This window comes from Solea solea, chromosome 13, assembly GCF_958295425.1.
Source record: "Solea solea chromosome 13, fSolSol10.1, whole genome shotgun sequence".
Classification (NCBI taxonomy): Eukaryota; Metazoa; Chordata; class Actinopteri; order Pleuronectiformes; family Soleidae; genus Solea; species Solea solea.
Window position 1 is genome coordinate 20,235,289 of NC_081146.1, and position 21,862 is coordinate 20,257,150.

Sequence of the window (21,862 nt, forward strand, 5' to 3'; positions counted from 1 at the left end):
TATGTTTTGTTCCATTTCCGTGTTTTACAGTATGGCAATGTTTTGTTTTGTATCACACAGTGGTGCATTTTCAGATTTAGAATACTTTATTAAACCATGTAGGGAAATTGTTGTGGTAAAGTGGAAGCATAAGAGCTGTGCACCAGCAGTGTTTTGGCAACAGAAGTTACACACAGGATCTTTAATAATTTAAGACACTTGAAATTACTTCACCTGTAACTGCCTGCCGTTGAGTTTTCCCTCATTTGTGATAATGGAAGTAAAATCTGTACCATAAAAATAATTTGAAAAGTAAATTATCACCAGACCAAAGGGACTAAAATCTAAATTAAAATTGACCAAATCCATTTCCCCTCATTTCTAACCTGCACGACATTTGGATTATATTATGTGCCCTTTTCTCTTTTGTTGTATCGAAAACAATAGTTGCTATTTTTAGCAGGAGTTGATCAAATATCCATTATGTGAGCTCCATTTGTCTCTGAGAGAATCACATAGTGGACCTGCTGAGGCTGGTTTCATTCCTTACAGGGTGTGTTGTCTGCCCCAGCAACCATTACATGACTCATGCCTGGGCAGTTAATGACAGAAAAGCAACGGACAGAGATGTCAGTGGAATAGCCAAGTCCCAGAAAAAAGGCAAAAGGCACAAGCTGAATATGAGGTTGTGTGACAATAATTGTGGCTCTTTGATTGAAACGCTGACAAGTAAAGGTCTGTTACTGCAGGGAACGGTGGCCTTTAATTCAGTAACCAAGACCTAACACGCCGCCTTTTCCTCGCCTGACGTCATTTATCATGTTTACACGAAGGGCAATTTTATCGTGGATAAAATCTGACTGTGACTGAATATCTAAATCCTTCATCACACAAAAGCAAAACTCCACTTTATACATCAATTACTTAATATTGATACTAGGTTTCTTTGGGAGCTCATTGAACTGACTTGTAACTGCCTCTGTCTGGATAAAGATGTGGATAAACTTCATACATCTACTCTTTACTTTGTGTTTGCAACACAATCCAAAGTCATCAGAGGTTTCTTAAAATAACTTTGACGCCTGCCATTATAAGCCGTCTTGGTCTATTTGTTACAGCTGAGGATAGTGCCTATAAATTGAACAAGGCATTTACAAATTTAACACTCAAAGGGATAGCTCAGGTTTTTGTGGTTGTGTGCTAAGATCCTGCAGCAGACAGACAGGCATGCACACTGTATAAGGAACGTCAGGAAATGCCGATATTGCCAGTAAACAGAAGTCTAACCTAATAAAATCCCTGCCAGCTAAAGTGCAGTGCTATCTTAAGAATACGTTTCCCACTTTATCTCACTGCTAGACAGCCTTTTCTGACTGACTTGAGGTTGTGACGCCATGTAAACAACTCACTCCTCCACACTAAAGTACATAGAGAAAATCAGCATCACCCACATGGACTCAAGTAGCAGATGGAGATGCCCACACAGTCTGTTCTGCTAAAACTACTACGGCTAAGCACAAGTGAAACAGACCCTTTAGTACTTCTTATATTTGGATTCATACAGTGGAAACAGTTCAGCTCCAGAACATGTGAATTTTGGTGCCATGTTAGTGACTTTGACTGGATGTTCTAATAAGTAGTAGGACCACTTCTAAGATACATGTGTCATGTCATGATGATTCATTCATCTGCCGCTTTATCCGCCACATGAGGGTCGTGGGGGGCACTGGTGCCAATCGCAGCTGATCTACTGTAGAGGGAAAGGTGATGTAAACTATCCTAACCTGGACAGGTCGCCAGTTTATGAGGCCACAGTGCCTCATAAAGACAAAAAAAACATCCACTCTCAATTTACATCCCCAAATCTGCATGTTTTTGGACTGTGGGAGGAAATTGGAGAAACCTGGAGAAACCCCCCCCCACACACACAGACGGGAGAACATGCGAGTTATGTAAATCTCTGCTATACTAAAATGCTAAAATAATCTTTTTGTTACGTTTTGTTGTGGACCTACACCGACCAGCCACAACATTACAACATTTCAGTGAATGTTATATAGTGGCTGTCTGGTGTGGGGAATGATTATGTGTGATTACATATGAATGGAATTAATGAAACTGTAAATAAATGGAATTGTCCGTGATGGAGTGTAAAACAAACAGGGACGGTGAGAATAACTAAGAAAGAGATAGAGAGAGAGAGAGAGAGAGAGAGAGAGAGAGAGAGAGGGCAGGGGGAAATGGCCATTTCAAAATTCTGATTAAAGACAAACACTTGCAAACTGCACAGATTCACATTTGTAAAATTGAGGTGGCTCTGAGTTGAAGGCGGAGTCTTGGGCTTCAATCTTGTTTCTCCTTTAGACCTTCACCCATCACTGTCAAGGACAGATGTACAAGTGGCTATGTTATTGTGTGTGTGTGTGTGTGTGTGTGTGTGGCTTTTTTTCTTTCAGCTCTAAATCACTGCTTTCATCGCTCCACTCAGCTACTTATGAGCCAGTCCATTTGTGGGAAACAAGTACGTCTATAGCCCTCGCCTCTGGCTCTGATTTGAGCAAATGGATTTGGCCATAGGTTGAATAACAATTGTGCAGACAACTGTGTGTGTGTGTGTGTGTGTCTGTAGTGATGAGGAGGGGTGGGATAAGTGGTAGATGTCCAAAATAATAAGTTTTTTTCTCCCACCGTTGTCCCAACAGTTTGTTTGTTCTTGTATTTCCATCATGGCGCCTCCTCTAACCTCCATGTTTTTTGTAACATAATTAACTTTGTCAGTGCTTTTCTCACTTTGTTCACCTATGTGTATGTGCAAAACAATACATGCCATGTATCTGTGTACATTATATCCAGGTACACATGCAGCAGGTCCAGGTTACTTTCCCCGTTCTGTTAATCTGCACTAATTAAGATAGATGAATTAATTAACACCCCCCGTAAACAATTTGTTTGTTTGAGCAAAGGTTGTGCAGAATGTAAAGACCTTCTGTCAACCTCATTCAAGAAATATCTGGCTGGTTTGTGGTCTGCCTGGATTGTTAATGATCCCTCGGTGATCCCCCGGTGGGAGCCACTCATAGTCTCTCTGCTGTCATGCTCACAGCAAAAACCAGGCAGCTGTTTAGAGAAAATGGCAGCCCATCATCGCAGTCACAACATCAGCTCTATTCCTTTAAGTATGTGTGCAACACAGTCTTTTGTGTACCTTTATGGGGGTATTGTTTTTTTCTGTGATTTTCTTAGCCTCAATAAGGGAGGCGTTAACACTGCGGCACACAATATTTTAGACCAGTTTTTTTTTTGACTTATGACCCCTCAAAAGGTCAGGGGGGGGATCTATGTAACAATAAAAGGCAGTTAAAAAGGAAGTGACATTATATTATAAAGGAACATTAATGGAGATGATGCTCTTGTTTATTTCTTTGTACATTCAAGAGTTTATTTATTTTTTTAGATGATTTAGCACCCTTTTTTTGGGAAGTGCATTGCATTGTACTCAACAGGCAGTTTTGTGTGACCTCTTATGGCACAAACACCGACCCTGTCTTCATTGGGGCCAAATGAGGCAAAATGTAAATTCTGAGGTCCTGGTCAAAGTCAGCAGAAACCTGTGAATAAAGGTTAGGTTTAGGTTAGAATAAAGCATGCAGTGGTTACGGTTATGGATAGAGTTAAGCTGTCTACAAATCATATGAATGGTATATCATGGATGTGCAATTCCTAGGGTAACTGCTCAGAAGTTGTGTGTGAGAGGGAGAGAGAGACAGAGAGAGACAGAGAGAGAGAGACAGAGAGAGAGAGCAGGGTTACATGAGAGTCCAGCAGCTTGCCAGCACTGCATACCTACAGGGAGGGTTTAAAACTCTTCACTCTCGGGAGCTCATTTAGAGCAAAGCAATGCTGCTTCTCTGTCACCCCACCCACCCCCACCCGTACACAGAAACATGGAAAGTGCAGCACTGAAAGCCCATAAACTTCTCTTCTCGCTTCTTGTACTTATTAGCTTGGATTTCGGTTTGTACTTTAGCACCAACACAGGCGAGTCAATTACAGGTGTCTCATTATGAATTCATCCTCCAGCGTGCCCACAGCAAATCAAATTGCCGCAGAGCCAGGGCGGCTTCAGGGACACCTGTCAGCGTCTCTGCACAACTCCAAAGGTGTTGAACAGAGACATGCAGCCTCGATGCCTGGTGAATGAATGTAGCAGTAATCAATAAGTGTTCAGGCATATGGATAGAAATCAAAAGGGCAGAGCCTTTCAAAAAACAACCTCACAGGTGGAAAAAGGAGCAGCGGTGTGTGTGTGTGTGTGGGGGGGGGGGGGGGGGGGGGGGGGGGGTGTTGTAGGGGAAGTGAGCTGAAGCAGAATCACACCTAAGATTGATTGGCACTGCGGTGATGCATCTGCTCAGCGATGCTCAGCTTCCATGCCTCAGAGGACCTCACCTCATCATGCTAATCCAGCAGCCCCACACATCAGGCTCATAGGAACAGTCACTCAGTGAGTGGAGCCTTACATTCACACTGCTAAAAGAGTGTTTCAAATCTCACAGTGGTGTTTTTTTAGTGTTAAGTGTTTCGACACACAAAAAAAAGATGTATTGAGGAAAAGAGGAGAATTGTTGATGCAGTGCAGTGTGAAGGTCAATCTAATTATGGCCCGGCAGAAGGAAAAAAAACAAGAACATTATCTTGAAAGGCTCTGAAGCTCTCACAGCCTCCAGGAGGCTTATCACATCTAAATGCTGCTGTTTGCAGCTCAATAGTCAGGGGAACCATTTGTACTTATGTGGAACAATAAAGCAAACAAACCTTAACTACAGAATTATATTACTTTCCTTGGAAAATAATATAATTCAAAAAAATATTATCTTAAGATATATTTTTGGGTATTAAGTATTTATAGTGTAAAATAGGTAAAGGAGAGGGAAATACCCTGCAGAGGGCTCAAGTCTCCTCAACTGCACCCTGAAAAAAACACATGAAACATGAGCCTTGAACTATCAAAGTAATCTAAAGTTTGGATTAAGACTGACAAATGAATGCAGAGAACAGATAAAGGGCTGTTTGTTTCTTTTAAGAGTAATAAACAATACATCACAGTGACACATCTAGTGAAATAAAATACACACAATGAGACACACACACAGCTGGGTGAAGTGCTTTGTGCCTAAGTCTAACTTCACCAGGTCAGTGAATCGCAACCAAATTCATATAATTTCAACCAAAAGTAGTTCAGAGTGGCCATTAACAAAGAACAACACCCAGTGTGAGCTGTCTACTTCAAGATGTTAGTACCAGGTATTTTCAAAAGCCCACTTTACTTTATTTATTATACTATATTTGGAGGGGATAGTGCATGTTAAAGAACATTTAACGTGCATTAAACACACCAGATTATAGCCAAAGTTTCCATCTGTTGTGGCCAAAGATGTTAGCAGAGATAGAAAAAAACAAAAAACACAAATAAAAAGAAAAAACCCAAACAGCTCATCCACAGATCATTATTTCCAATTTCTTTCAGTCCATTGTTAAAAAAATAAAAAATACATCTACCCAGGGACATTTAGTTGAAATTAGTGTCAGCAGGGCATGTTTGTCATCCACAAAACACTTCAGAGAATATATTCAGAGCCGCCTCCGTGCAACCTATTTTGTTGTAGTTAGGTTTATACATATAAAAACCTAACAATTCAATATGATCTTTTAAAAGTGACCTTTAGCAGGGCTTTTGTTTTTACCTTTTCTGGATATACTGTACAACACACTTGCAATAGTTTTTTTTCTTGGTAAGTGATATTAGAAAATTGATCTAACAAAAGGGCACATTGCACTTCACCCAGGGCGTGTGTGTGTGTGTATGTGTGTGTGGACCAACACCTTATGGTGAAAAATGAGTCTCAAATGCTAATGCTAAAAGTTGAAGACATGCGAAAAAACAATTTAGCAAAACATCACATTTTAACTTTTTCTTATGGTGTGCAGGAAAGTAAAAGCCTTACTTTTTTTGGGGGCAACCATTGCTTCCTTCCAAAAGAAATGTTTTGGTATGAATACATACAGAATGACGTTTGTCCTTTAGCACAAACATGGTTTAAACATTTTCTGAGCTACCTTGTTCATCACTAACATTATCAGCTGTGAAACCTGAATTCCTCTTCATAGCCCCAGATATGAAAACCAACAAACTAATTTGTGGTCACGTAATAGGTGTAACGTGCGCACAAAATACTAATTAATACTAATAATAATTCCCATGAATTACCTTAAGCAAAAAGGGGCGTAAGAGGGCGGAAGCTGCATACACACACAGCGATAGTGTGATTGAACTTTATTTTAGGTTGTGAATGAGTTACAAAGATATTCTCAAAAGCCTGGCGTTGCAAGGAATCATTATAACCAAAGTCAGAGCCGTCTTCCATTCTTTAAATGTCACAGTGGTGCTGAACATGATAATACACTATGATAATGTGCAGTCCAACTGCACGTAGAGATCACTGTATTCTCTCCAGCAGGAGGTTGTAGCTTGTCGTCTACATCAGTATGACTCAAAATATGTTTTCTTTAAATGTTATTGATCACGGAAGTACGGATCTGTGAATGTCTTTCTGTCACTGTGTCACAGTTTCAAGCAAGGTTGCGCCCCATTAGCTTACCCAGCTGTCCAAGTTGTCGATGAGAATGATAAACCCACTAATTAGTATTTCGTTATACTTATTTAGTGGTCACAAATTAAAGTTTCTTTCCCCCCATGTTACGTCTGGGGCTCCGGAAAATGTGAAAGCAGCTTTTATAGAAAACCTGCAAACCCACTAAAATACAGGAAATAGAGGTCACTTTCTTGTAAAGTGGTCACCTTTTACTTACCAGCACGCACCATGCTGCCCAACACATTTTGAAGCTAAACATCCATAACGTTAGTAGAATAAATTGCATTATATTTTGTGATACTATCAACTCTTGAGCGGTTGCATTTTTAATTTAGTTTGTGTTGACACAGACTGCTATTTGCTATTGCTGGTCTCTTATCAGCGTGATGAAATGGAATTTCAGTGTGGGATATATAGGAAATTTCCAGGAGCCAATCTGTCTCAGTCTGGAGACGCCTTATCTGCCATCAGCTGGGACTTTATTCATGTTTAACTGCTTTCACCTGTGCTTACATTTGTGTTGTCCATGCACACATCTCCTAACCACCACCCCACCGCCAACACCTCCATGTGGAGTTGTGATTTGTACTGCTGATCTCCGGTGTTATTGGAGTGCAAAAGAAAGGGTCACGGTTTGCTCATTTTAAAACATGTTTGACAAGCAGAATATTTAAAGACACAAGTATTTGCAGGCACTCAGGACTGGAAATTGAAATGATAAACGGCGTCAATTGCATGTTGTATGAATTACGATGCAGTCGTAATTCACGAGTTAGGAGGCTTTATCAAATGCCAGAGCACCGCAGAGAGGTTTATTACGAGGAGATGGGATTTTAAAGCCCCCCGTGACAGTCTTTATTTCGTCATGCATCATGAAAATTGCAAATAACAGGACCACACCTGTGAAGGCACATTTGTTTGCACGCAGGTAACAAAAGCCACGCAGCCGTCAAAGCAATCATGACTTTTATCTGTCGGCAGCAGAGGAGAAAGTCAAGGTAAGTGACATGCTGTATGTGTGCATGGGCGGGATTTTACATTATTTGATCCGTCTTGAAAAAGTGTTTTCAGTTAACACCTCAGGGTCAGAAGAAATTAAACAGAGACTGTGTAAGCCGTGGCAGAGAATGTAAGTGAGAAAGGATCGGGTAAAAATGACTTGTGGGCCATTGACGCTTGTTTACTTTTGTTTTTGTCGGGGAATCTTTATCACCTTTGGGGTGGACACAAAGATGATGAATTCAACAGTGACAACAGGTTTCAGACAATAATGACGAATGGGCACAAACTAATTCGGGTCCTTAGCTGCAGGTTGGACAAAAGAAAGTAAAAGAAAAGGAAAAGGCAAAAGGGGAAGAAAAAAAAAACAATGAAAAAGGAAAGAAACATTTAAGATTAATAGCCTGTCAGTACAAGAGGAAGCTAATAACATGGATCAGTGAAATCACAAGTTAGTGTTGGGGTTTCAACATTGGATAAATGTTTGAGCGAGCACACCAACTGTTTGGCAATAGTCTCTGTGTAGGCTTTAGGGCTCTGAGGATTTTAGCCACAAATTGAAAAAGTCATCAGTAATTGATCCCTGGTTGGTGTCTTTCTTTCAAAAGACTTACTGTGCTGCTGAGCTTTTTCTAATTTAAAGTTGATTTAATATTTGTTTTCCTGTCGCTCATCCTGCTTCAGTACATCTTCACTCTCTCTGTGCTACAACCATCACTTGGACTTAAAAATGTGCTGTGCACAATCATTCAATGCATCTTAGAAGAAAAGGAAAATAGCAGTTTTGTCACAATAGCTAGTCAGGCTAAATCACTATATAGTTTATAGAGTTGAGATTAGTAGGTAGAGTTGCTGTTCTACTACCATTACAGCCATACACTGTATATACAAAAGTCTTCAACAAAGGGGGTCAGTTTGAAATACTTCTCACTTAATTTATGCCAGTTCATGGTCTCAATAGTTAGTTTCAGGTCTTCTTCAATGGCACATGATGTCAAATGTTGGGAATTATGTTCTTTAGATAAGAATAGAAACAAAAAAACATGGCATGTGTGTGACTGACAGCTTGCATCATGTTGCCGGTGACATTTATCCATTTTCACTTGCAAATTACCAATGAAAATCTGGTACACATGACTTAATATGCTGAGCCTTGGGTTAGGGCTTTTGTAACATAAAAAAAGTCATCTTCAAGGTCGTCCTCTTTGGTGTTTGACAGCAGCTGGCCTCCCCTGATGTTGTTGCGTGAGTGTCTCCGTCTTCTCTTACCTTTGAACATCTTAGCTTTAAACACATTTATTTGTCAGATCATCATCATCATCATCATCATTATTAATAGAAGAGAACAACACATGTTTCTCATAAGTATAGTGTAGCCATGCTGACAGATGCAACACTATTGATCTACAATACAGAGTAATATTTCCTTTACACTCTGTAGTCTCACATCATCTATAGACCTTTTTTTTAAAAGACAGACATTACAACTAGTGGTGGGCAGATCAATCCAAAAATATCGATATATCGATCCAACGTTGGTATTGATATTGATCGATACCAGCGTAATGGTATTGATACTTCAGTTCATGTCCTGTCCGCGCTGTATTATGTTAATAAAGTATTTTACTTATAAACTGTCCTGGATGGATTACTATTAACTAATAATTAACTAATTAATAATCCAAACGAAAGGACGGAGCAGCGTGAAAGGAGCGCCGTAAGTATCGGTATCGGCGATATTGGTTGGTATTGGATCGGTATCGGATCGATACCAAATCTTACAGTATCGCCCACCACTTATTACAACAAGCCACTCTTGGAAGATCACAGGGTAAATATCAAATGAAAGATGGCCGAGTTCCAGTAAGCGTCTGCCGTGAAAAAGACAGACAAAAGAGATACTTTTTGCCCTTTATTTACCCTTTACATTCCATTTAGTCTCTGCAGCCTTAAGCTGATAAAGTTGGTAAGGAGATTAATCTTGTTATAGAAAGCGACACTTTCCGTTGTCCTCTCTCACATAGGAGACAATACCTGCTACGGTGTTGACAAGCAACCAAGAATGAGCAAAAATTAATCACAGACAAGGGAAGGTCCCGCTTCTCTGCCCTCCTGCGTCACCTCTGCCAGTTCTGTAACTTGACACCCAAAAAAATACAACAGCCTAGTCCTCAGTGGAAAAGCTTCAGAAAATGCACAGTTGACTTATCTTTAATACAGACGTTTAAGTGACAGATTTAAATGCCTGTGCAAATCTGCCTCCAAACCGAGCAACTACAATTTTAAAAACCCAGTTATCTGTTGTGATATTGTATTATTTTAATCTCATTTTCTTCAGCTTAGTTATGATGAGATGAGGATTCAAGGAGACAATGTTGTCACTGATATATGCAGAAATAAATAAGTTATCAGTGCAATGAAATCTGGATGTTAAATGTACATACAAAAGTTTTGATCATTTCTGATCAGCAACAACATTGAAACAGCTGCTTTTAAAGTTGAAGAAGATGTAGATATGTTTAAATTAAGGTCTAAATTGTATTATCCCAGAAAGGGATGGGTCAAATGTATTAGCATGGTATGGCGTTTATTTTTTAAATCCCACCTTTTGTCATAATTACAGTATATTGTGCATTGTGTTGCAGTGGATGATGAAAACAAGACTGCAGCAGCAGAAGGGATCAGGTTGATCATACACATTTGTTTTATCCAACACAAGTACTTTAATTGACCCTGATGATGATCATTAATGCTTGAAAAAGCTTTTATATGTTTAAATAGGTCTAGTAGTTCTTTGCTTCTGCTTCACAGAGACACAACCACGCAAGCTTTTGTTCAGATGAATTAAAACCATTATATAAAACCCACTTCAAACCAAGATCTTCACAGGGACTCAAATTATCCTCACATCAATTTGCCTTGTATTAGTGTGAATCTAAGGTCTACTGTTGGCTCTCATCGCAATATCACCGCAATCGTTAAGGGAGAGGTGCTGGACCCAAGAGCAGGCAGGCGAAGACTGTTTAAGGCAGTTTATGAATGAATGAATTTAACAGAAGAGATGAATTCATGCAGAAACCAGAGGTGAAGACGGAAATCTGATACAGACGCACAGGAGTTAACACGGGCAGAGAAACAAACTATAACTAGGCACTAAAGTAAGAAGGACCTTAGACGTGACGTCTACCGCACAGAGGTCTGTAACAATCTGGGGACGAGTAACTGGAGAACCAGGAAATAAGTAGAGGTGCTTGATGAAGGGATTGGGAGCAGGTGTGCTCCTCCGCCGCAGGTGAACTGATTGCATAGAGAGATGAATGCAGGAGAAAAAGGAGGAGACGTAGGTGGAGATGGGGGCGGAGCATGACAGTGATGATGACATATCACAAAAAAATGCTCTTAAATGCAGCATACAGCTTCTCAATGGCATTTGTTGACTGACAATACCTTCTTTCCATGTTCTACAGTTTGTCGCTGAAGCATTGAGAATACACAAAATACTTAACAGTTGTAGTCCAATCTTGACCTGCATATTATTTACTTCTATATTCACTAACAGTATCATGTTGTCTCTTAGAGTTATACAACATCTTGAGACTGGCAGTGGGCAAAAGCCAAGATTATTTCTCCTTCACTCCCACATTACAAATACCCAAGCAGAAATGACAAGTTGTGCTGACAGGCACACAGTGGCTTGGTACAGTTTAATTGCAGGATCAGCGGCAGAGTGATGCCACATCCACAAATGAAATGGGAAGATGTATTGATATGGTTGAGGGGAAGCCGGGGGGGGGGGGGGCGCATGTTATTGACATGCCATTGCTGAGTAATTTCTTTGGCTTTGATGAGCACTCAGTCAATACAATGGGTGACATCAAAACCCATTGAAGCTCACACTTAACACCCACACATCTAAACAAATACACGGAGCAATGCAAATATGTTCCAAGTATCAGAGTGTGCAGAAGCCACAGGCAAATATGGATATATCAGAAATCATATAGGATGCAAAGACTGAGGTGGCCATATCATTAGGGCTGCAGGGTGTTTACTATTGCAAGTAGAATATAGCAGAGGAAATATACAATGTTTGATGGGATGTCTTCTGTGGTGTCATCACTGCTTTTTCTCCAAACTGAGAGATCTGGGGCTGTAGCATGGACACTGAATGCAAGTTGTCAAACTCTAGTCTTGAGCCTTTCAGCTATGATGTCCTAAAAGGTCAAAATGGTCAAGTTTATGACACTGGAAACACTATTGTCAATCCTCACTCATTTACCATTTTATCCTCCACAGGAGCATCGCAGGGCTGCGGCTCTCAATCCCAGCTGCTGTAGGGTGAAAGGTGTGGTACAGTCGGGACAGGTTGCCACTCCATCACAGGGCCAACACAGCGACAAACAACCTTTCAGTCTCACACTCGCACACCTGTGAGTGTCCAGTTAACCTCTGCTTGTTTTTGGACTGTGGGAGGAAACTATCCTGCCAGGTGACCCTATTGTCTTGATCCCGAAGCCTGTCATTAAAGCACACGTACTGTGTCATAATTGTGACTCTAAGGTCATGCAGTGCACACTAATAAACCTGCACCATCAGTGTCATGTACACATGACATGTACCAAACTTTCTTGGCTTAAAAATATATTGGACTTCACCTCATTATGGCTGAGGTAGGATAGATCTGCTCATTCTTTTTTTTATTTTATTTTTTATTTTTTTTAAAACATCACACTATTGTCTCACTTTGGGAACCTCATTATATACAGAAAGAGAAAGCAGAACTCTAATGGCCATGTGGAGAAGGCCAGTCAATGCACAGTGATGCAGTCGACCTTCCGGGATAAAGAAACAAACAAAAAACTATCCCGCTGACTCCGTTAGCTCAAGGAATACCAAAAAATGGCTGGAACTGTGAGGGCAAATGCAGGTATGGGAGAGAGACAGTCATAAAGGAGAGTTAGTGTGTACAGACTCTGTGGGGCCTAATGATGAAGGATGCACTGGGGGAGTGCAGACTGGCTGATTGCTCAGCAGTACAAAGGAGCCTGTTAACAATAAGCCGGGGAACAATACAGAAACGGGCTCCAAGGACCCTCTAAAACACTGCTTTTCAAAAGACTTATTAGACTGGGATTATAATAAATGACCTACAGGACTGACCACATTAATTCTTGGGGTTGGAGGCAAGAAGTGAGCACTGTGCTGTGGCCCAGATGGGTCAATAGCTGCTTTTTTCAGTTTGGCTTTATTAAGAAGTGATGTAGGAGATGAAGCCAGGCGGTAACACTGAAGTGTTACCAAAATAATCCTAGTTTGGATTATTTTGGTATCCAAGTGTAGCAGGTAGTGGTAGTGTGTCTCCTGGGGCACTGTAGACGTCCGTTTGATTGCACTGTGATATACACAGCACAGCACAAGTGTAGCCACTCTTCTTCTGTCTGCTCCTCGTGGGATTGTTCCATGTGCAGTGCGCGCTCAACTTGCCTGTATACTAAAGAGTCCTGGCATTTAGTTTAGTACAGAAACATATATCTAAGTATGATATCGATGTCATTTCAAAGGTACGCCTATGTAAATCATAGCAGCAGCTCCACCGAAGGTACACAGCTGATGTGCTCCCCGCGTGAACAAGGGACTCAGTGACACACACACACACACATGCAGTGTGGCCCCGTTGTAATGCATTAAACATGTGTGGCAGCCTGTGTAGTGATAGAAACATCGAAAGGGCATAAATCAAATTTGAGTCACTATTTAGCACCTGCAAATGTTTCGTTTGCATGTTACTATTGCCGAGGGCAAACATCTGGCTCGGAAATTCACAGCATGAGAATACAGCTTTTATATGTGTGTGTGTCTAAGTGCACTCTCAGGAGGTAGCAGGCAGCGCTGGGGAAATCCATGCTTGAATAAATGCTGCTGTCTCCTCTCATTATATCTGCACTGTAAACCCATTAAAACAGAAGATCAGCACCAATGGAGCAGTGAGGAGCTGCACCTGTTCGGTTTGTCTGTCTGTCTGTGTGTGTGTGATGGTGTGTATTCAAAAGCCTGAAATAACACAATGGCTTTAGCCCTAAAGCTAAGTGATGTATTACTCCTCAGAGGTTGACCACCCCAAATTAGGTCAGAAAAGCCTGAAGACTTAGAACATTGTGATTTTACATCAAGTAATGAATCTCAGTCCCAGACACAAGAAGCTCCTGTAACCTGACTGTTTATTCTCCAATCTGCCCCAAACTTCACCTTTATTATGTTAAGATGTTATTGATGTAGATTTATAACTCAGCAGAACCCCTGTTGGTTTGACCCACAGGTATGAAATAACTTATATGTGTGTATCATATTAAACAAGACACCTGGCTTCAGAAAACAAGAACAACATGTAAATGAATTAAAGAACAGATCAACTAAAACTGGGAAGATGGCTAAGGAAAGACTGACTCCATGGGAAAGGCTATCACATATGTTACTACTTACAAAAGAAAGCCTCTTAGTGTCATTAACTTTTTGGCCACTTTTAATTTAGCATTCACTTTGTGGTCATAGACACTTCAAATGTGGTCTCTGGCAACTGAAAGACAAACAAGGCTTTGACGTGGACTTTATCGACATCACTGTTTACCTCAGTATCAATAGAGCAATGTAAAAAAAACCAACAACAAAACACCATTACCATCTAGAGTCCTAGAACTGACAACATGTTGACGGGCACCAAGAAACAGGAAAATTGAAAATTTCTCCAGCATATTTGAAGCGTATAAAAAACATTCCTACAAGATGTTCTCTTTACAAAAATGGGATGGATCACGGGGTGTGTGTGGATGAAATGGGCCGAGTATGTCACCAGCATGTCTATTATAAAGCATATTTACTGATCCAAACTCTTTCAGCTTCAGCTCAAGTCTTGGAGAACAGGCAAGACAGAATAAATCACTGCCTGCTTAGCATCACAGGGGTTTGTCAGGCTGAGATTAAAGTGTACAACTAGTGTGATGGGTTATTTTTCCTGCCTGGTATAGAGTCTGTCTCTATTTCAGAGAATCTCTCGCCAGACAAATGGCTCCTTTGCATAAAATGTAGCCTTCTGTGACTTTGTGTTACATTAGAAAGTGAGTATGCATGGCCAAATGCCAAGCACTGCATATATTAGCATTCAGTAAAATCTGTCTTGGCTGCTGCATATATGGAACGTTAGTCTCTTTAGCTAACATCATCCTTTTTTCCCCACAATACAAGAGGAGAACTCGGAGAGTGTGAATCTCCTCTAAGGCCTCCAGATCATCAGAATGTATCTTCCTGGGACCAGGACCTAGATTGGGTGCATCAGCTGGTTCTGTGCTTTGTCTTTTTATGTGAAAACGGAAATCCCACTTTTCCTGCAGTCAGTTTTTGCTCTGTCAGTTTAACTAACTTCAGCTATTGTCTTTTCTTTTAAACGAGCCACGTATCTAACTCTTGCTTCTGTCATCTGCTGAATTGTGGATTATTACGTCAGAAATTTTGTATGACTGAGGTGGAAAATGAACACGCTCCCTTGTGGGATTCAGAGGGGTATTGAAGTTATAAATGTTAAGTGAAGACTGGGAAAAAATCAGCAGATTTCTCCCTCGACCCGTTTGTGGGTCCTGACCTAGTCTTTGGAAATCACTGTTCTAATTAAACTGATTACAATGCAGTCGCTGTGTGAGGGCGGAGAGAAATAAATAATTACAGCCTTGTAGGCACAGGTCAGGAGATAATAGAAAGGTTTTGCTGATAATTAGCTCTAAGAGGCTTACCCTTTACTGAGAATCAAGTCAGGCATGATGGCTTGTTTTGCTGCAGGATGTTAGTGCATTAGTGCATTTAACTGTAATGTTCAAACACCGAAAGGGTCTCTTGCAATCATAGATTATAGTATATGGTACAAAAATGGATCTAATCAAAAGAGAGGGCGTTTCTGTTTTACTAACCTTTTTGTTTTATTAAGCTCACGTGTGCTGCTAGTGTGCAATGCTTACAATACTAGGAAGAACACATTCCCTTCCATCATTCATTTGTTAACAATTAACCAAATGTATTAACTCATTCAACAGTTAACAAAAATGCACACATTTTACGACCCTATTACAAGACTATGAGGACAAACAACCTACTTTTCACTAGATCCATGTCAGTCATAAAACAGATGATAAAACAGGGTATTTATTGTGATTGACGGCTTGTATCGTCCAATGGTTACAGGTGTATGTGTATGTGCAGTTGATGACCTGTCAATCATTCCCATCTCTGCTTTTACTAGTAGTAAGACAACAACAACAAAAAAAAAAAACCAAGATGCTGGCTTAAATATGAAACTACACAAAAGTTACTGTGAGTTGCCACTTGTTCGCAGTGGTGATTCTGCAGAGAAGGACCCAGATGTGCAGAGTTATGCGTCTCTGCTCCCATATTAAATAAATGATGTACAGTTAATGTTGTCACAGCTGTCAGGGAAAATCTGCCGGTGCTATAGCGGACACACGTGTATACAGCCTCTATAACCTGAGAACCTCAATCTCTGGTTTTGCTATCTTCGCACGTTTGTTTAGGCCAAAACTAGTCATCACAACTCTAAACTGAAACCTAAAATCAACAGTCAAAAACAAAATCGAGAAAAACAGACACCCGTGATTAATTTAGTTATTTTCAAGTAAATTGTCAGGTGAAGAAACTTACTTTGATGACTCAGTGTTGCTAAATGCTCATGGTAGAACAGAGAATAAATGATCCTTCCTGTGAAGCAAACATCAGCACAATGTGAGTCTCTTCTGTTCCTACAGGCACTACCAAGCTGTTAAGCTGCAGGTTAACTCATTATTTAATGATCACGGGATGATAATGTCACCAAACATAATGAAAGAAAAGAAATTACACTGATCGAAAAGAGTGATGGCATCAACAGTACTCGTCTAGATTAAATCACAGCCATAGTTTAAACTCGTAAACCACAATAAATCAAATGGATGGGTCGGAGTCTTGTATCTTCTTGGCATGATATTCAACATCACGTCAGGACACAAAAAAGAAAAAAGAAAAAAAACACTCAAAAGAATGAGCTTCTTCCTCAAATCCTTCGAATCTTGCTGAGACTGCTGAAGTTAGCAGGCCGCATGTTGTGCCAATAGTTGCACTGTAGATTCTATCTCACCCGTGACACCAATAAGTAACTTGGGAGCAAGAAGAAGTCTCCCAATCAGGCAGTCTCCCTACAACAGAAGCTCGACTACATTACACAACGGAGGAACCAAGTGAAGATCTTATCTGCACTTCACTAATCAACAACTGCCAAACAGAGTGGCAAAGTCTGACCGCCTCCTGACATAGGGTTGACTTTATAAAGAAAGCTCCGGCTGAATCTTCTTTAGAGCGGACAAAGAATAGTTTTTCGTGGGTTTCTGTGACAGAAAAACAAAAATAGAAAAAATAAATAGTTCAGTGCAAGGGCTTGACAGTGACTTTGGTGGCCTATGCTTGCAGTCAGAAGGCTATTTGCCAACATATCTATTATTTGACTACATTTCAAATTACACAACAGTGCCAGGTAGCATTAGGCATCACATCATATTAACTTTATAGAAAAACTTTTGTTGGCAATGGGTTCTGAACTTGATGATGTCAGACAACAATTCACAGCTGTGCCAGAGGTTTAGTGAACCACTCTTCTGGAGAATGGTTACTTCTCTCAGCTTCCACTGGGAAAACAGTTAAGGACCAAAGATATGTCCTATCATGGCCTATCTTCAAGGACTACAGGAGAAGAGAGATGAGCAGAATCATTACCTACCTGACTTCCACTAAGGCCAAAGTGTGTGAATCACCACACAACTGTCAATCAACAAACAACAGCCCTAAGGTCTTATCTTGAATAAGTGCACACATTCACATGAGACTCACCAGTTGGACACCCAGGTACTGTACAGACTCTCATTTCCTCCCAAGAGACCAGATTATAAAGCTGCACCATTTGTGAGCGACGAGAAAAAAAATATTGTTATGCTGCACTTCCATCAGTGCACCTGTCCTGGCCTGTTTTTCCTGCATGTTATTGCTATGCTTTTACATTTCAAACATTTGGCTCAGTCAGCAAAGCTACTGTAGTTTTCCTTGGCAATGTAGAGCTTCACTGGTCGTAGCACGTACACTTTATTGTGATCCTTTCTTTCCAGTATATCAGCCATGTAAATTGACTGAAACAGACTGAGACGGCTGATTCCACCTGTGACATGTCAAAAAAATCTGATTTGAGCTCTCAACCTTCAACATTTTGAGCAAGAATACATCTCTCTCCACCATCTCTTTGACTTTTAAGGACTTTGGATATGGTTTTGTTCCTTGGATTTCATTCATTTAACTGCCTGTGTTGGTGCTGCTCCAGGGTGGATGTGAGGCAAAACTCAGGGTGCAAAAACAGAACAACTGGGTCCAAATGCACATTTTGAAAATGTTGATGCCGGAACAGAACCCAAAATCAATTAAGTTTCATTAATACCAGTCTACAACACTATATTTTACTGGCCATCAATGTACTTAACTGGGACAGTGCCTTACTTCTCTCGTTTTATAGAAGATATGAAGTGGAATTAGCAGTTTGAGTTTAGTTGTAGAATTAGGAGTAGAGTTTAACAACTTTTTACATATCAGCATTGCTTAGGGAACATTAAGAAGAATACAATGTGTGCAGTGGAGGGAAATAGGGGATCTGTGCTTTTTGCCTGATAAGAGATGAGTTGAGCGAGCCCTCATCTTCCTCCTCTATTGCCATTACAACCTCTCAACATGTGCCATCAGTAAATGCAGAGAAAGCTTCCACTCATTACCTTTTTTTGTAAAGGACCATTCAATTAAATGACATATTCCACTCACTAATGCCGAAGACTGGAACATTTGGCATGAGTTCTGTCAAAGACAGATAACTTGTCAACAATTTAAATCAGTCTTTTATTTATCTGCATGTCAAACACCAGAACATGAACCAAGGAACCTTAGCAGGAACAACCACAGGGTCCAGGGTTAAGTTCTTCAAAATTTCCCACCTAAAAAGTCCCTGTTTAGTGGTTCTTATCTTACAAAAGTAGCGGAAACTTTCAGTGCTTAATAGACCTCAATTTAAGCTTCATAATTACTGTAATAGCTCCTAAAATATTAGTTACAGATTCATAATGGTGCAGAGGAAAGAACTTTATCATCGCGTATATTGAAGAAAAGGGGGCACTGGCTCCAATAAGAGCAAAGTGGGGAAGTGGGGCATGATTTTAGCAGAGTTTTGTGTGATTGCAAGGAGTTTATTTATTGAAATTTAGCAAGGTGAAGTAACATATGGAGCGGTGGAGGAGAATGGGTTCTTTGATGCTTCACAACAGGAGGAGCAGCTGGTGGGGTAAGACTGATATTGATCTGAGCTTGCAGAGCCTCTGTTGGCAGTTGGTGCTACTCCTGTTCCTGCTCCAACTGTTCCCTGGTTTTGGTGAGTGAAGTGGGCGATGGAGTGCTGCGATTAAGTCAGGTGTGATTCAATAACAAGTGGTCACAGGAGACACATTCAGGAGACATTTTCATACCATAAGAGGTCGACATGGGGGGTCATACTACTCTACTTTTGACCGTTGCATATGCTTTTTTTTTAACACCTGGACTTGAACAGGTGTCAGAAACTTCCGTTTTCTAAGTGGTGAGATCAAGCTGTGCTCCAACCTCTCAAAAAAGTGAAGTAAATATAAAAGTTAAAGTAGAAACTTGAAAAAGCGTGCCTTCACTGGAGCTAAGACTCAGACAACACACTGGGTGGACTTCAAAAACCCATTCACAAGTGGAGGTACTGCAGGGTGGGTTGTTTTTCCTCCCCACTGTAGAATGAACAGTCCTGCGCTTCCATTTGGAACAAGCCTATGTCCAGCTGTTTTTGTTGTCTGTTTTCTTTAGGCATGCTGCTGACCAGCTCATTTTTAAAACGTTTTAATCAGAGATATCTATCTATACGCGCGGGTGAGGCAAACTGTTCACGACACAGTCATCTCCTACGTTATGGGAAAGTAGATTTTAGAATCATGAGGCCTGTATAGGAGATTATAATAGTATATGCCTGCTGACACTTTGAACAAACAGAAGCTCTAAAGGCCAAACATCTTCAAAAATGTAAAAAGAAATTCATACATAGCTGTTTTTCCCAGTTTTTACGACTCTATGAAATGTCAGCTAGCTAAAGATCGGTTGAACGATTTGTGTTTGATTTGATTGGACACCACTGTATATGTAACCTATGTTAAGTATAGGTCAGTTGTAATGCTTTTTTCTCCTCCATTTGTCCCTAAAGTTGCCAAATACAAAACCAATTGGCAGCACGTCAGAGCAAAACTAGCACAATTGTGCACACATGCATAAAAAAGACCATGAAAGCATACATGTGACAGTGTGTGTGCATGCAGTTACTTATTAAAGAGGGGACTGGCTTTCTTTGGAGGCAAAACCATCATCTGGACACTTTGAACTACTCTCTGCCACAACTGCTTGGATTTCTCATTTGCTGTGTTCAAGCATAACTTGTAATTATGACATATGGGGGGAACATCCTGAACTCAGAAGGTTTTCAGAAGATTTAAGAGATTATAGCTTGTGAATAGGATGGAGTGAAATTTAAAGGGGCTTTACTCATGCACACGGGGAACAACTCCTGTTTGAGCTCAGGATTTATGTACAGGATCGTGTGGTTCTGATGGAGAGATGGAACAAAGAGGCTTGATAACAACACAAAGAGAAGGGAGAGTGATGTCACTTTCTGCTCCAAACAGCAGTACTGGTTCTGCTCTCTGCCTTGTCTTCATACATTTTGTTTCACTTCCTGATTTATAAGAAGCAAAAGTTCTTATTTCCGTCCATGAGGAAATTAAAATAATTAGATTGTATTTTTGGTGTGTTGAGTCTGTAGACAAAAATAATGAGATTTAAGACTGTTACAAGGTGAGTTTCTGAGTGTTATTGTGGAGCAGTACTGAATTGAATGTGTGTGTGCATGTCTGATGTAGGCTGTGAGGACAACATTTGTAATTCAAACCCATCTTTGTGAGGACAATTTCATCTTGGGGGTAAGACTTGGTTTTAGGGTTAGGATTAGGTAAAGTTTTAGGTTTGTGCATTCAGTTGTAATGGATAAGGTAACGTGAAGGGGTTAGAGGGTGCATTAGTCTCTGTCAGTGTCCTCACTAAGATGTTTTACAAGAATGTGTGTGAGTGTGTGAGAGAGAGCGACATCTACGGTATTACTGATGTTGTGGGGACCTAAATCTCTTTATACAGCAGATTGGACATACATATGTGCATGTGTTTCTATGCCTGTGTGTGACACAGCTCATGCTTGCCATCTTTTTCTCCATCATCGAAGCACACACAGCTTGCAGGAAATAAAACGTGTCTCTGAGAGTGTGTGTGTGTGTGTGTGCGACTGCAAAGTGTTCCGACGCTGACTTTTCCGTACTCCTGTGCCTTTCTCTAATGTACCTGTCACATTCTTGATAAATGGCTGCATGTATATTTTAAGGTTCACATGGCAAGCATGTCACCTGCTTTCCCTTTTTGGCATCATGATTGATCAGTGCTTTTTCCTGAGGTGCGTTCCACCAGATGAGGCTTCGCTCTGGTCACATGGGGTAGTTTGAATATAAATTGCCAGAAAAGAAAAGCAAAAGTACTTCATTCATTTTTTATTATCTGTTTAATTTGGTAATGGCCAGTTTTGAAAGAACACATATGAATGATGGAACATATGGGTCAAACTATGATTTCCTGCTAGCACGTTGATGATGGTTATGTGTCTTTTTTATACAACAGGCATTTTGTGACTGTGGTGCAGCACACGTGCAAAATACAACAGCATATGCACAATTATACATTATACCAAAGTTTTTGAAAAGGCTATTACAATGTAACTACAACTAAGTCATCTGGTCTCACAATAACACACTTGGAACACTTTTAAAAAAGTGTCAACAATAACAATCTTACATTTCTATAGCAGAAATACTTTTAGGATGTGGCCTATTTCTCACAGTACAAGCACACAGCCGGTTATCTGATTGGAACCAGAATAGCGGGTTATCCCCTTTTACCTATTTTGGTAAATAGAATACCATAAAATGGTAAAATGCTCTGGGGATGAACAGACTTGTGACTCTAGTCTATAGGTGGCACTTGCTGCCAATGCTGGAAGAGCACAT